Below are 17,849 nucleotides of genomic sequence, written 5' to 3'. Positions count from 1 at the left end.
GGGCATGTCCAGGCATAAAGTCTTTGGTACTGGAAGAAATGTTATCCCAAGCAGAGAAGAACTTACTGAATTGGAGGTGCTTAAGTCCTCTTTTGCATCTGGCCCTAACTTGCAGGGGAGAAAGAGCCAAGTGCTCAAAGGCAGCTTTCCATTTTATGGCTTTAAATTTTGCGAAACAATATGGACTTGATGATTTTGCACCTGCATTTGTATTGGAGATGAGACTGGGCAGAGACAGGCTCTAATCCTCTGCCCCTTCTCTGCTCTGTGAATTCAGAATGGAAGACAGGAATAATGCCAGCATAAATCATGGTCCCCGTGTGTGCAATACATGCCTATGCTAAGCTCTGCGGTTGGTACAACTGGGTGCTTGTTGGGCAATGGCATGGAGAAAGCTGGGTTCCTTGGAACATTTTCTGTTCATTGTAATGTTCCTTCCCAGCATTTCACAAACCACCACAAAGACAACAGCAAAAAGGGGGAAGAAAATCTTAAAATGAATTGTGTGTCTCCTCCCTCACCACCCCAATAGCTTTGGCAAGCTCCGAGGAGCCAGGCAGAGCTGGTCTCTGCTGGATGTTAGGCTTTGCAAAATTTTATGATAATCTGGAGGAGTTTGCATGATCAAATGGTGAAAGCACAAGCAATGAAGTTGGGACTCTTAGACTTCATTACTGGTTCCACCACTGAGATCCTGTTTGCATTGGGATGGCATACATAAACTCTTCTCGTTGTTCCATTGGCATGAATCTTGCTTTATGTGTTCACTCCTATTATTTCTAGGACTATCTCAGGTTCAAATCAAAAGAATTGCAAAATGTCCCAATTTATCTGCAAATAATAATAACAAATTATAAATCTATTAACTAAGACCTCGCTGCTCTGATTCAGAACCTACTAAAGACAGTGCAAATATATCTACTCATTTCAATATACTTCAGATTACTACATTACCTCTTGATCAGATGGAAAAGAGAAGGAAGGCCCCTAAAACTCAAGGAAGGGATGGGAGATCTATGATATATATCAGTGTAAAATAAAACACCTCAAGAGATGTTGGAAGCAAGACTTCTGTCCTGGCTAGAATGTCCAAGTTTAGGGACCCAACTATTACAACTTCTTTTTGGCTCATCGTGGAAAGAAAACATCTTCCTGTCTTAACTTCTTCATATGAGCTCTATATTTCTAGTTTGCGGTACGGATCTCACCTGAAGGAGCAACTCAGTTCTTGCATTCATGGCAAGAATCCTGGTGATTTTACTGTGAGCACAGAAAAGCTCATGTCTTCTTAGACTCTGCTGTTTTCATGTCCTGTGATGCCTGCAGGTCCTCTCCACTCTTGCCCTTACTACCAGTTGCTTTCTTTGACACAAATAACAGTTGTTAACTCCATCTGAAGATCACTTATTCTGTGGCAACGAAGACAAAAAAGAAGAGGAAATTAAGTCAGTCTCTGCACTCAATCAAATCACCTCCTGCTTGTAATGACAAGGTGTTTTCTTCTTGCTTTTCATCATACGCCCTGTAGTCAAGTTTAGATGTCCTCATGTGGGGATAGCAGGGCAGTTAGACAATCCTAGCTGCCGTTCTTGCAGAAGTATCCTTTAAATATAGCACACGATCATTCTAAAGCACAAATTAAAAAATAATGAAATAAATGAAATAAAAATATATTTCTTTTTAAAAATGAAATCCCATGATTTCACTGCATAGCATTATTATTTCAGTACTGCAGTGTTTTCAAAGCACTACTAGCGCTGTCATCCTTCTTTAAGAACCTACTTCCCTGGGACTGGTACCCAAGAATGCCCACTCTGCTTTTGAAAAATCTTCTTTCAAATTTACAAAGTTGTTCCAAACAAGTGGGAGGTCATACAGATTAATACTTTGAAAATTTATACAAGAACAGATTTTGCATAGGTTCCGTCAAAGTTTTTTATCAAAATGAAAACTGTCAACTATGAGTGAAGTTGATCCACAAATTATCAGGTGACCTCAAGTCTTTCTGCTCTTAAGGTGCAAAATAAGAGTTTGATTATATAAGGAAATCTCTTGAGTTGTGATCAGAGATGGCTTTTCTAAAACCATATTACATTTGATTGACTAGCAGTACTGACAAAAAAGATCTTTTGGCTCTTAAAGAAATGGTTCAATTGAAATATTAATTCTGTTTTTAGGGCTCCCAAAAATATAATTAAGCATCAAACTAAAATGGGAACTCTGAATCCTAAAGCCAAACTGTGACAGTTCTTAGAAAATGCTAAAATGGCATAATTTGATTTGTTTGGAATTTGATGGTGATATAACCAAAACAGTCAGTTGAAATTGGCTGTAGTTTTCAAAGCATTTCATTTTTCATGGATTTTAGCATTTTAGCTAAGATTTTCAGATGATGATTAATAGGAGGATGTTACAGTGATGAAATAACACGCTGTCAGAATCAGGATTCCAGTATTACTAAATACAGATCTATAATAGTGGTTTGATGGATTATTTTACCAAGGACATTTACAGACCTCTCGGCTAAAGGCCAGAGTGGATGCAATGAGGAGTAGGTCAGGGTTGGCTTTTAGTACTTTATGAGCTGTGGCAACACCACATCTTAACAACACCATGTTTGTTCATACCACCATAGAAATAAAGTACAATAATTCATGCAACAGTTCTTTTTCTACAACATTTTCTTTAGGGCACTGACTTCCTCAAAATGAATCCATGCCAGGTAACTGGTTGTTTAATCACAGAACATTAAAACAACATATTTGATGCAGTTGGAGTTCATACTTTAAATTTAAACATAACGTCAAACCAACAGTTTTTGGCAAATGAAAAGCAGCAGTGAAGTGTCAAGAATCCAGCGAGACTCCAATCTCATTTAAATGGAGTTGTTCTCAAAAGCTGGCAGCAAGGAGTTCATCTTTTAAAAATGTTTCTAGTAGAAGCTGATGTTTATGATTGCTCTCAGCTTGGCAAGAAAAACACTCTTCTAAATATTTACATTTCACATTCTTTGGGACAGCTGAAAAATGTTGGCTTGCAGTAATGCACGCTGCAGAGAGCCTGCGAGGAAAGCTCAAGCAGAATGTTAATAGCCATGCACTCATGTACTTCTGTACTTTTCTTGATCTTTGATTTACTGTGTGGTAGGTTTTTATTCTAGTTCTGTTCATAATGCTGTCTGACCTGACTGTTGTTTCAGTCAAACAGTGTGAGTTGAGGTTTATTTTTTTAGCTAATAAAGTAAATTCATATCTTAATAATACTTTGTACTAACGTTACTGTCACCATTTGGGAACTTTCCTGTTTGAATGTATTCACTACACACTGTTGCAAACCTCCACAGCCTGGTCAGAAAACCATTTTTCAAGAGGTCCAACCTGTGAAAAAGAGGCTGTCTGACTGTTCATGCCATCAGCTTGTGTTTTGCCTACAGCTGTGACTGCAATGTACAGATCTCACCAAAAAAAGTAATAGCATAATGTAGAACCCCGGTCAGTCACTCTGTTGTCTTGCCTTGAGTTCCTTTCTCCGCGCGGCAGGACACCTGTGCCCCATGTGCAGAATGCATCTGCATGATTTTATGTATGCAAATAATCTCATAGCAGTGCTGCAATCAATGGGAGTCACCAGGTTTGACTGCTCCTGTCAGCAAGCTCACTCATGGTCTGGAGATCTGTGGAATCAGGCTTGGTGGTGTGTGCTGGATGCCTGTCTGCTATTGGCGTAGTTCAGTTTGCGAAGGTGTGTGCAGTCTCTGTCAAGGTGTGTGTAAGCTATGAGCACAGCAGCACCAAGTCGGCTGCCTCAGGTCTGGGCCATTTGGCTGTTAGCTGAAGACACAGTGCTGATTATGAGGCTTACACTATGGTGCTGGGATAAAGAGTGAAATTCACAGTACGCCTTGCTGGTTGCTGTAGCAGAGAAATCAAGGAAAGAGAATTTTACAAATGGAATAAATTCATTATTTACAAACTGTATGCGTGAAGTCTTAGCCAGTGTTCTTAATTAGGCAACAACACAAACAGATTGTATGCATATAAAGCCAGGAGAAGCTCCAGGTACCCAATGGCAGTGGCCTCATTTCAAGTCAAGAACCTCAAACCAAATGAAGTCAATAGAAGCTGGAGGTGCTCCATAACTCATTTCAAGGCAGATATTAAAAATGAAGTATCTGTTATTGTTGAAGGCTTTGAAAATTGTAGCCCAGTTGACAGGACAGTGACAGAGGATAAAGCTGAGGAATTCCTGTTCTCATAGACAAGTCCCCTCAGGACAGCTTGTTATCAATAGCTAACTTGAATTCATGATGTAGCATATGTAGGTCTCTATAGGAAACAACTAACACACTGCAAATCATAACCTTAATGGAATCTGAGTATAGCCAGTGTCTTGAACAACACTAGTAACTCTGTATAAGGAAATTAAGGAGCAGCTCGGAGTGGGTGGGAAGCAGTAGTCAGCAGGCTGGATAGGAGGAAACAAGAAATAATTAGGCATTCAGTTCCCAGGAAGGGCCAGCAGGTGTATTTACAGGGATCATATATCTCCCAGTCAATTAGATTTAAAACCATAGGAACCAATGGTGAAGCACCATTGCTTCTGGCTCTGGTAAAAAAACAATTAGACATGCATTTATATTATAAAACATGATTTCTAGGGAATGAAAGTATGGAGAACTTTGCTTAATTGCCAAAAAAGGATAGAACATGATGTGTATTCAGGACTGGGACTAACATGGACATTCTTTGAGGTTTCAGGGAGGATAACCTAAAACATCTCCCTGCAGTTTCAAAACTTCAGCTAGAATTGAAATAATGTTCATTTTCTTTTTTTATTTCCTCCCAGTCTAGAGGTTTACTAAGAGGCTTGTCTGATGTTGGGGTTAAAGTAAATTAACAAAGTCGTGGTGTTACAGTTCCAGAGAGATCACAGACTCAGTCAAAGAAGTATGCGTGGGTAGCCCTGAGAACCTGTACCTCTCAGCTTCATGGGATTCTGCAAGTGGGAGTAATTTCTACCAGGCTGCAAAGAGTCAGTGGAGGAGCTGGGGCTGCCAAGTGCCAAGCTTTTGCAAAGGCGGTCCCTTTGGTAGGCACAAACAACTTTCTGCAAGGCACAGACTCCCAGTAGCTTCCCTAAGTTTTACAAGGAGTAGACCAAAGTCATACCACGATTTGGTGACAAAGCTGAAAAGAATCCAGATTGCCAGCTCCCTGTCCTAAATACCAAATGTAGTCCTGCCTTCTTCTCTATGATAAAAGTACAAAGGAAAATATTCTGAAAGTTTTCAAGAAGCAGTGTGGATTTTGCTGTTAAAAAGAGGAAATACTATCAAAGGGTCAGAGAATTCCACAAAGCAGCACAACAGCTACTATTGCAAAACTTTGGGGGATCTCTTCTGTGGTACAGAGTTATTCAGTAACTCAGATTCATAGCAGTTTTTCTTCATCCTCCATGGTCATAAATTCTTTTGCCTGTTATGGCTAAGTTCAGTATGCTCATCTCATTTGCCTTCAGCGTAATCCAGACCTTGCCTAAAATTTAACGTTTTCATTGTCTTTTCCAAAGAACATTTACTTACACTGCATTTATCAGGTTCACTTCTTTCTTCGTTAGAAGGTGATCACAGTGCCCTTAGCACTGCTTTAATGTCATGAGAATCACACTCAGTAGGGTGCATCCTATGACTGCCTCAGAAATCTCTCCCTGTGGATATTTTGTCTATGTGAAATAGTCTGGTTCCAAGTATTCATCTTTGCCAAGAAGAACAATGTTACCAATTATTTCTACAGTGGAAAATAAATCAGAACAATAATTTGTTTTCTTGCAGTTGGTTGTGCATATCCTTCACCAGAGAAATTTAGCTTTGCGTTAGAAAACTTTTATTCCAGCTTCCCAGCCTGTTCCATTTGGGTAGGATTCATGGTATGAATAAGTTATCTTACCTGGGAGGTAGGAATTGTTCCAAGATCATACCTGCTCAAAATGTAATTCAGTTTTATGCAGGAGGCTGGCACGAAGCCTATCTACAAAGGATCTCCAGCATCATTACATGCAGCATGGAAGAGTTACTAGTGACCCAGTAGAGAAATCAAGAATTTGAAGGTATTTTTTTCAGGATGAAAAGATCTGTCATTAGTGAAATGAAACAAGATGAAATTACTGAAAGAGCATTTGTGATCATGCAATCAAGGAAACATGGAACAAAACTCAATGGCACAGTGGGATCTGTGAGTACTACCCAGGGGAGAAGGCACTACAGCCACTTCCCCAGATATGGGCATGTAAAAATTCAGTGTCTGAGCTCAGAAACCCCAGCACTAATCTTAAAAATGCAGTCAGTTCATATCTGTGGGTTGGGAGATGAGCAGCTTTAGGACTCAGCTCTCATACTCTGCAGTTCATCAGAATAGTTCAGATGTGTCATTGCTGCAGAAGTACCAGGACTCTCAGCAGACATTCACTCAGGTTATACAGTTACCCTTCCGTGCACACAGTCATGCAAACCTGGCCCTGAATGTTCTCATACATTTATTTTCGCTTGCCACATGAACTGCAGAGGCGTTGTCCGAGGTGCTGAGTCCTCTCAGGTCACTGTGAAGCCAAAGCTGCAGGTGCTCCATGCCACTGGAAATCACATCATTGTCTTAATCATCAGCAACGTCTTGTTAATAAGATTTGCAACTGGTATCCAACGAAATCTGGAATAGCAGTCAGTGTCCTAAGCAACTAGTACTACCTGTTTTTCTACAAAATTAAAACATGCAAATGTTAACTGTTTTAAATTCATGTAACTCACCTGGAAAGATTTGTGGTTTTTATTAAAACAGAGACTATAAATAGAAAAGGAAATGAATGTACACATACTTAGTGTTCAATGAACCCCACAGTGTGGCCAAGCCTTTGCAGGGCTGAGTATGCAACAAGATAGTTAGCAAACAGTCATTGCAACCTTCCAGTCATTGTAAGATACATTTAAATGCTTTCTAAGCATGTGGCACATCAGTGACTACCGAAGTAACTGCAGCCCATAGGCTCGACCCTGAACACAAAGGAAATAAACATTGCTAAATTGCATGGTGGGGACATGAAACTGAGACTCTCCAAGGAAGTAATTCTGTTCTTGGCTAGTGAAGGAGACTGACAGGGAAGAACATGGCCAAGTGCCTCATTAACACAGAAGCAGCGAGTCTTGATAGATGTCCAGTGCCCACTCACACTACAGAGTAAGAAGCTGTGTTTTGCACTGTGACACTGAGGTTTTTCGCTTATCCTAAGGATAACAGTGATCTATCCAAACCCTAAGCAAACCTGTTGCCTGACTGCTCAGAGCTGAGCAAACCATGCTCCTCCTGAAGCTGTGGCTGTAGGAGACAAATGCGGATTCCTCTGGAAATCTGCCCAGATCTTAATGCAAGTATGGAAAAGTGTGTCATTGCCTGCACTGTGTGTTTGTGTTCAAACTCTCCCTTGCATGCAGTTGCAAAATTTTTTGTAGTGAAACTGATCTGAGATGATTAAATTAAAAGGATCTATCACATAACTAGGCATCATCTTGGTAATGATTTATAGATGCACAAGTCTCAGAGGCTGAAAAAATTAGAAAAATTATGCACTTGCCTCCAAAATAAAAGGTAAAAGCATTCGTAAGGACAATACAACTTCTGTACTGTAAAATATCTAGCAGAAGTAACTTGAAGTGTAGACTGTATTCTGAATCTAGCCTTCTCTGGTGGCTGAGATGTATCACCTTCTACTATGCCACCAACCTGGCAGCAAGCATTTGCACTATGCCACTATGGCAGAGCCACTGCCTGCTGTCTGCCCAGCCTGGCAGGGTCCAAGCAATGACACTGCTCGATGCCTCTGTGGTACCACAGTAAGAACTACTCAGCTGACCTCCATAAAAATGAATGGAGCAGCCCTGCTTGGAGCAACATGCATCTTCCTGGAGCTGTGCACAGGAAAGAGCTCTGTCTGAGTCATCCTCCTAATCTGAATACCCCTTTACATCTTAGCATTAACAGTCAAAAGCCAACAGAGCCAGCTAGGAAAGCCTCATGTTTGTGCTCTCCCATGCAAATATCTCTTCTCCCTATATATTAGTTACCATGTGTGGGTTTTCTCTCTCGCTCTCTCTTGCCATATGTGTGGGAGTTGATGGCATCAACTTTATGAAATCTCAGCGCATGCCAAGAACAGCTGGAGAAGTTGAAACAAGTTCTGGGTGAGGTGAGTTTCATGGGCTGGGCAGGGACTAAAATTATCAAAAGTGCTGTGGCTGCTTGCCATCCCGAGAGCATCACACAGAGCCTGCTCCACGAGCAGGTTCCCAATGGAAGAAAAGAATCTGAATTGATTTAGATAGCAATGATTCCAGAGATAGGTGAATAGGATTATTTGTTCACTAGGAGAGACCATCTATGCACCTCTTCCATGACTGCTTCATTATGCAAACGTAAGAATACAACCACGGGTCCGAGGTAATAAATATCTTTAGCCAGCATGTAGCATTCTGTATCTTCAAAGCATTTCAGTGATGTTAATAATTAGTCACCACAGCACTTTGGGAAAGTCATCGTCTTAATCAATGGGTAAACTGAGGCACAGATTTAAAGTATCCCAACCTGCTAGTCGAAGTACACTTGTGTCCCAGGCTGGTGCTGAGTTACCACTCATGGCCAAGCTACCTGATATGCTCCATGATAAGGGAGAAACCAGAAGGACATTCCAGGATGAAGGAAATAAAGCAGAGACTGTTGATCTCCAGCTGCTCCCTGCAGGTCTTGGTGCTTGCAAAGCCAGGGTGGTATCATCCCCTGGTAACACCCAGAAGACGTTTCTGTAGTTCTCTTTGTATGTTCCCTTTCAACAGTATTCGTAGCACAGCAGATAAACCCTGCTTAGCTATGATTCAGTTATTTACATCTTCTTCTTTTCTATATAATTTTAGAATATAAAGAACCAGTGAAATGTCTGATGAATTTTGGGGTTATAAATAAGAACATTTAACAACTAGCATTTGCTTTTGAAGTGCTTTACAGATCTATTTCAGAAGTATTTCCTGCTTTTGCCTCAATCTTTTATTCAGGAGCATTTGAATCTGCTTCAAAGTTTGGTCTCAAGTTCTTGACTTTCTGCAATCAAGTCTTGCTAAAGCTTCTAAGCACTGTTTTTGCCTAATCAGTTCCTGCCACCAGTTCCTTCTGGACATCTGCACTGGGTCATACATTATTGCATGTATGTTATTCTCTGTCAAACCTGGGCAGAGTTGTGAAAGAAGCGACATTCCTGCCCAATTCAGAAAATGAAGCTTCAGTGCATCTTGCTAAAGACAGAAAAATGCACGGTACACCTGACAGAAGTTGCTTGTCTTGAGGCTTCTCAAGAACAATCTGTCAAATGTAGCAGGCCGTCATTAAGAACAATTAAACTAAACTAAAATCCCTTCTCTCTTATTTCTGCCTAGTCAGGTGAATATTAAATGCTGATTTTCCAGGGGCACTGGGAAGAAGAGGAAATCAGCATCTATGTTTTCATTCAAACGTGTGCGAAGGAGCAAGTACAGATTTGCCTTCCTATATTCAAAGCATGCAAGTAATTAATATGACTGCACAGATAGTCAGGAGACCTGTCTATATGAACGGCTTGTCAGTGGAAAAGTTGTCTCTACAGTGACAGTGCATATGTGTGTAACCCTGGCATTTAAACATACAAAAACACATATTTTCCTGGTAAACGGGATCTGCGAAAGCTGCTGTTCTGCTAACCTCACATCCCAAGAGCTCTGGTACCCGTTAAGACAATACTGCTCATTGAGCACACACATTTTTGTACCTGATTAGTTTAAACTTATTGCTTGTGATGTCTGAACTCCCAGTGTCACCACCATGGGTGACCCTCATCATTTCCAAATCTCTTCTGTGCTTTCCAGAAGTGGAGGAGGCAAAGAAAACCTGCAGCTCCTTTAAGGTGGGAGCTTTCCCCTGGGGGGAAAGAGGGAAACTGACATCCAGTATATTTACAGATTGCATTTATTTTAAAAGGCACTTAGCCATGAGGCTCAGCCGATGGCCCTGCTTCCTGCAGGCACACCCTGCTTGTGGCTGTGAAGGTACTCACTAAGCACTAGTAACACCCAGCATTTATATAGAGCTTTTCATCTTCAAAGCACTTCCCAAATGTCATTTAATTAACGAATCATCACAGCCCTCTGAGAGGTATGCACAGTTATTACCCCCACATTTTACAAGTGAGGAAAACTGAGGCAGCGATTAGCTGAGACAACACTGTGGGAATTGGGATTAGAGATGAGGAGAACAGCCCAGACTCCCATTCCTCGCTCTGAGTGTGAGGGCCCCCCTGGGGCATGGTGCAAAGCCTCGGGTCAGGACAGTGTCCCACTGTGATTGCTGCAGACCCTTCAGTACATCAGCAACATTTCTTCCTTCCACACCCACATATGATCTTCGTGTGGAGCATGAGGAAAAAAAAATGCTTTCTTCTTTCAGTATCAGCTCCAGATCCTGCTGCCACCCAGACTGAAGATCCAATGAAAGACACAAGGAGGAGATATCAGAGGCTTTTACCAGCTACAGCATTGCTTAACAGACATTCAGTTTTAGTGCCTTCACAGTCCCACAAAAGGGGGACTTTCACCCAGAGATCTCAGTGCACCCTAAGGACTCAGGGCAGTGATGCAATCCCAGATCAGTCGGGCTCTCGGTGCAGGCTGTCAGACCCACTAGGGCCTGGCCTCAGCTGCAAAGCCGATGATTCACGACCCTCAGCCCACATTCATGAAAGTTCAGTGAGTTTCACTCCCATCCTCAGTGGCTGCGGGTTCCTCCCTCATGAGGCCCCAGGCTGTCCTGGTCCCAGCTGACACCGGGAGGACAGAGCAGACATCCTGCTCTGATGGCAGCCAGTAGGGTGAGAGAGGGCACCAGCGATGGGGTTAAACTTGGATGGTTCAGCCTTGTGAAACTCGAACATCCAAGAGAACCTGTAGGGCTTGGTTCCTTTCCAGCCCTCCAGGGCTCTCACAGCCCTAATTATTATTGTTTTTGTTGTTGTTATAACAAAACATTCATATGCTGTCATAAAACGCAAACTAGATAATACACGTTTCTTGCCTGAAGAGCTCAGGCATTCAACAAGCTGGACATTCTGAACTGGATCCCTGGGGAAAAACAGAGGAGGTGCAACCCCTTCACAGCAATTTCTCCTCTCAATTCAAGTGAAGCCGGGTGCTGGGGAAGAGTTTGGGATGCAGCAGTGAGCAGCTGGGCAGGCAGCATCAGGTGCAGCGTGCTCCTCCAGCTGCATCGCAGCTCACATTCTGATATCCAGTCCCCCGATTCACAAGCAGGGGACTTGGGGAACAAAATGTTGTGGTTATGCTCCATGAACAAGCTATGGTCTGGAGCTGGGACTGCCACTGGGGAAGCATGCTGAGTTCTACAGGTGCTACAGGGGGCTGCTGTCCACTGCAAGTCAGCAGCACTGCTGTGAGCCAGAGCTGTGTGAACACCTGTAGAAACGAGGTCAGGACTCCTCCAGGCTGCTGCTCCTATGATTAACACAGGTCCTGTTTCAGAGGCACCATTCAGCTAAACCAACATAGTGGAACTCTAATACTTGAAAGTAAATAGGATCACATGAAAACACGGTGCACGATGCTTATGCACAACTGTGCATATCTGTTGCTCATAAATACCCTTTTGACTGATACCAAAGCCTTTTCCTGCCTGCACAGTCCCTTCTGTTCCCTCCTGACAGCATTTCCCAGTGAAATCTGAAATGCCATGAGATACTGAGCCAAGGCAGAACTGGAAAATGTTGCAATTCCCAAGCTGTACTTTAACATGAAATAGTAATAGTTGTAATTGATGATAATCTCTAATGAAAAAGAAAAATAAATACACTGCTTATTCCAATGTAGACACTTCAGGTGGTGCTAGGGTGTCAAGTAAGCTTATCCAGCTTCTGGACAGATTCACCCACAAGGCCCAGCAGCAACATACTGTGTATACACCTAGCATCAGTTTGAACAACTGCACCAAAACAAAACAAAGACAAGGAATATTTTAGGGTGTTTTTTTTTTGTGTCTATGCACCAGAGAGGAAACCTTGGCTGATTTTTACCAGCTGAAGACTCTAACACAGAAGCCGTCCTTGCAAATAGATTCATAACTCTCATAAAACCAACAACCCACCACCACCACCACCAGCAACAATAAGAAAACAGAGAAAACAAAACCAAAATATATTTACACTGAAGGAAACATTACTCAGAGGTGCTGCTGTTTTCATTCCCTTCATTGCTCTGTGTTCCAGCATTCTAATGTTCTCTCACCATTCAGTCACAAAGACACTGAGCAGACATTTTTAAAATGCTTCATCTGATCTCTGATCTCCCTTAGGCTTGGCATAAACCCAAGAAAATAGTAAGGACACACCTTATATATTATTCAGGGACGCAATGATAATGTTCTGATTACTGTTAAACTCTGTAGCAGTTCTCATCACAGAACCTATAAGGCAGTGGGGAAGCTGCCCTGGACACCCAGTGTAAAGGTTCACATCTCACTGCCTATCCCAAAATTGCAGCACAGCTCATACCTCACATCCTTTCCCTTCAGGCTCTCAGTCCAGACCCCAGCCGAACACTACTCTGTCTTTATGGAATTTGTTCATACACATGCACACATATGTTTATGACTCATGTCTTTTCAACAGTCATCTGTCTCTCATGTGCAGTCCCTTGCAGCCTGCTCCATTCTCCTCCTTCTTTCTTCCCAGCTTTTGGCAGTCACCAAAGGAGCTCTTTATCCTAACTGCATTGCCATAGCACAGCCCACGCAGCCTCTCGCTGCTAACAAGCCAACACTTTCTGCGAAGGGGACACCTGCTCGTAGTCCCACTGCACACTGTTACACGTCAGAATTTGTATATTCCCATTTGCAGTACACAAAGAAGATGATCCAGATGAAATGGCTAATTTACAAGCTAGTTTCCCTTGGTTTGTGACTCCCTATCATAGCAATAGTTGTAAGCCAAGCACAGCTTACAGCTCAACTCTGACATTAACTTGAACACAATCAAACATTGTCAGCAAACATCAAGAGCACTGAATGTGATAAGGCTGACTGTCATGACAGGCTTCACATTCACTCCTTGACTTAGCAAGAGTCAGATCAAGCCCATGCAGACTAATAAATGGCAATGCTGGCATTAGCAAGTGCAACTCCTTCAGCATCAATTGATTTCTGCCTCACTAAGGCAACAAGGATGTTTCTGAGAGAAAAAGCTTTTTATGTCTAATCTAAATATCCTTTGGTACATCTTTACTTCAGGATATCAATTCAAATTACAATTGGGCAAGAATAACAAGGCCAAATTCAAGGCACGTGGTCTAACTCTAAAAGATGGTGTCTAGGAGGCTCAGAGTTAGAAACATTCACGTGGCCAGACCCAGGGCAGCCAGCTGTGTGTGGGCCCTACTGCCATTTGGGTAACTGGGATCTAGCCTGGCCTTCCTGTTGCCTCACTGCCCTTCTCACGTACTGTTTTCAGTCTTGCTCTATCTTGTTCCACTTTTGGAGATGATTTGTGCAGCTCATTTGGAACCCTGTTAGACCTCACTGGGGTTCACAGTGACTCAGGTTATGAAGAGAGATGGCTTGGGACAGATTGTCATCATCTTGGGTCCAACCCAGGATATCCATCACCCCATAGCCAAGAGCCATCTGGGCCACGCGCACCACTTACCAGCCGGACACTTGTTCTCTCACTCCTCATCACTTATTTGTCTGGCTACCTGTTTTTCTGTTGTTACCTTTATCACAAGCATAACTTAAACAACATGGCATAACAGCCTGATGTACTTAGCAGATTGCAGCGTGACTCAGTACAGAACTCTTCCTATGTTTTCACACACAAACACACTCTGTGGATGAGAAGACAGTGAAAAGACTACGTGATGCATCATGGAGATTGCAAAACCCCAAGGAGTCAACAGATTGGATGGTCCCTCACCGAACAGGTCCCCAGTCTCCATCAAAATGCCCCGTTCCTCTTCTGATATGAGCAGTCCTAATGTTCACAAAACACCCAAGACTCATTAAGCTATGCACAGAAATAGCCCATATTATTAAAATTCCTGAACAAGTGTATTCTATTAGCAGTACTTTGGCAGCCACCCCGAAGGCTCCCTGGGAGTTATCCATTCACAAGGAAATGCATCTGATGACCAGCGCGTATTACACCACTAATTAAGCTGGGGCAAATATTTTGAAAGTGATCCATAGGCAGAAACATATTTGCATTATCCACTCATTGAAGAGTATTGCACACAGATATATCTTACCCAGAGGGTGAAATGTAGAAAACATAATCCAGGTGCTAAAACTATTCTATTCAAGACTGATTGTTATATTACACTAGAACTCTTGCATTTGGTAGATTGCTTGGTCAAAAGGACATCTATTTCCACCTAAAAAAACAGGAATAATTTTGTTCTATGAACAAAATCTTTACCCCAAATTTAAATAGATTTATCCTGCAAACAGATACTTTGCTGGATCACATTTACTTTGCTGGATGGTGCCTTTTGGACATCCTGGAAGCTACAGTGGTCAGTGCACCGCATTCTGCATTGTGTAAGGTGTTGTTTACTTACAGATTACATATTATCACAATTTTTTTTCCCCAACTGATTGAAAAAGAATCATTGATAGAGTCTCACCAACAAAAATGCATTAGAATTCATACTGAGAAAACGCCTTGTTATGGTTTTACCAAAAAAAATCTTGATGAGGTTTACTGTAAAATGTCTCCATGTTAAGATTTGATGCATAAAAACTCGCATCTGTGCTGCACAGATCTTTCACTGTCTCCTCACAAAGTCAGCTGTGCAGATCTCACTGAGATCTCACATACTGCACCTGTGCCTAGGAATTACCAGGTGTGTGTTCAAAAGATAGCCATTGCAGCACAGCAGCCTGTTGTGGTCTTGTTTTCACTACTGAATTGCTTTCAGATCTTGTTCAACTTTCAGCATCTCATTTGGTTTTTTGGTAGCTTGAGGAAAAACACATATCTGCACCACTGATGCACCAAGATCTGTAACAATAACTGTGAGCTGTTTTATAATAGATGCTATTGAATGACAAAGGTGTATTATTGCAAAATGTTGTGGGTTGGCAACTTAGCTTGTGGCTCTGTATTGCATCTAGGCCCCTTTTGGCTCCTGACAATGTTATGAGAGTGGGGGGGGGAGAGGAAATCAGGTCAGAGTTTTTGGCAGAGCTGTTCCAGGTAAGCATAATCCAACTGATTCTCTATGTGCTGCAATCCTTGCTGGCAAAGGCTCTGAAGTAAAATAGCCTCCAGCTCTATTGCAACTCAACCTCCGTGTGTGGGTGTTGATGCTGCACATTAAGAAAGGGTGTCACTGGTGGATAAACTGAAGGGGGTGACATTGGAAAAGTTTGTTAGGGACTTCACACAAGTGCAACACCAGCCTCATGCTCCCTGCTGAGCAGTCCACCCGAAAAACATCGTTCCCACCTCCTACAAGAGTAAGAGGAAACCTTTGCGAAGGCCCTTCCCATGACTAAGGCAATCTCTGTGTCATGAATCATTGGCATTGGGATGTCCCTGTGGCACAATCAGAGCTCTGGTTATTATACTCAATGATGATAAAACAAGTAAATCTTAATGAGTTGTGGGAAAGCAGACAATAGGGCCCTCTGCCAGGTCTCATTTACCTTGACAACACGCCTACAGCCCAAGCACAAAGATCACTATTGTTTACCCTGAGTGTTTGTGAGGGGATCCAGCAGTTCTTTTCATTTCACCTAATCTGATGGTGCTTTCTTTATCTCTGCCTTAGCATTTCTAAGGTGCCTATCACTATGCAATCTGAGCATCTCAGCTTCAGTCCAAGGATAGATTTACCTGAATAAACCACTTGGACAGCCTTTGAAGGTGAGAAACTGATATATAGTCAAACAGCGGTAAATAATACAATTTACACAGTGCCCCTTCTTTGACTAAAAGAACAAGCAAAGCCACCTTGTTGTTTGTATGGTAAACAAATACATCTGCATATGATTCAGACACTGACTAACTGGGTCTGTTACTTCGCTATTACAGCTAAGCCAGTTGCCCATGCCAGAAACTCATGCCCACCACAAGGTCAGTCTCTATCAGCTGGGCTGTATTTGCACTAAGGACTCCTGGCAGTACAACTGCCTTTATCAGGGTTACAACTCCTCATGCTCTCTACCAAAACAAATCTATAGCTTTAGAATTACAAAGAAAGAAAATATTTCTGAGAAAAACAGACCTATTCCACCCAGCAATCTGTCCCCCATGGTTGCTCCCAGTCAGATCTGCTGACCTCACTGCAGCTCCTACCCTTCTGCTGCTGGCTATTCATGAAAAGCCAGAAACAGCTGAGGGGAAGCTTTCACCTGCTGCATGGTGCACTGACAGCTCTATCATCTACAGCTTCTTGGGAACTGTCAGTGAAAAGGATTTTTGAATAGAAGCAAGAGATCTCTATCGATATATTTTTTTTACATATTTTTCAGGAAGGTGCTTGTTAAGAAAAGCTTGACAGATCCCAAAAGGACGAGGAAGAGCAGCCCCTGACTAGCCTGTGTTCCAGCAGTCAGGCACCCAGGAGAGCCAGGGGAAAGCAGAGCTCAGCACCTGGCTCAGCCTCATCCCAAATGGCTGCCATGATGACTACACTGCTACTTGTGCTGGCACTGGGGACTTCTATGATTTGTATGCAGAAAGCATAAAAGATGTCAGTTTCAACTCAGTGGGAATTCAGCACCTGTATGGGAATTCTGAGAAGTTTGTCAGGATGGCAAAACACTTCCCTTCAGATCCAGAGATAAGTGCGAACTTCCAGCAGGAAACTAAAGACAGATCCTGACATTTAGACCTTGGTGTGAAATCCCTGGGACAGCAACAAGAGGAAAACATCTTTCTACTTATGCTACAGCCAAATCAAATCAATGGCTGATTCATAATGCATCAAGAAGGTGTCCTTTTTTCCCAATGTATTCCCAGCCACAGTCCATTGCAGCTAAGGTAGGGGTTGACTACCGTTCTGGTTTAAACAACTTTTTGTGTTCTCCCATTTTCTCACCCTGTTGCCTTCTTTTGCTACTGTCAGCTGGAATGCTGCTCCATGACTCACCGCGCAGAAAGACAAATGACAAACCTTTCCCTTAGGACAGACAGTTTCACCTGCACAGCACGCCTGTGTCTGCTGGATTTGCATGTTGATTCTCACACTGCCACCCTACAGACACTCAAGGCCATTTTTTCCTGTGATGTTTCTGCATTTCTGAGGTATTGAGGCATATGGTGAACAGGGAAGGAGGACAAAGTAATGCATATACAGTAAAAGCATGGCAATTAGCATACAGAAGAGGTCTCAGTAGGGTATATATATAGTCGTGCGTTGGTAGGGAATGTTGCATAATCAACCAGACGCTCTTCCATCACAAGGGAACTCAAGTTCAGCACAGGAGGGGGGGCTGCAGCCTTGCAATTTCCTTCCTCATTCCAATAAGTCCACCATGAGGCCAAGCTGCTTAAGGTCATGTCATAGATGGGAAGATTTGCTTCCCACTGTATCTGTGCAAAGAAACATTTTTCAATTATGTTTATTTCACATGTAGAAAATATTTACTGATAGAAGATGCTCAGTGAGTGACAGCTTAACAAAAGAGGGCCTGAGTGAAAGGGACAAGGCTAACATGGAGACAAATGCATGCGCTTCTGCTTGCTCACTGCTCATAGAAGTGATATCTTGAATTTTC

At 42.4% G+C, this 17,849-nt stretch overlaps 1 long non-coding RNA gene across 3 annotated transcripts in view; it reads right to left on the bottom strand.

Annotated features, from left to right (window-relative positions):
- Positions 1-17,849, bottom strand: part of LOC116654274 (uncharacterized) — a 77,652-nt gene that overhangs the window by 19,957 nt on the left and 39,846 nt on the right. For all 3 annotated transcript variants that reach the window (XR_004309385.2, XR_014935851.1, XR_014935850.1), the window contains exon 2: positions 1,209-1,409. This is a non-coding gene — a long non-coding RNA (uncharacterized LOC116654274). The remainder of the gene's footprint in view (positions 1-1,208; positions 1,410-17,849) is intronic.

The sequence above is a fragment of the Coturnix japonica genome, chromosome 19, assembly GCF_054131305.1.
Source record: "Coturnix japonica strain WE chromosome 19, WE-NBRP24, whole genome shotgun sequence".
NCBI lineage: Eukaryota > Metazoa > Chordata > Aves > Galliformes > Phasianidae > Coturnix > Coturnix japonica.
The sequence above is the reverse complement of the archived record's forward strand: the minus strand, read 5'-3'. Positions and strand labels throughout refer to the sequence as shown.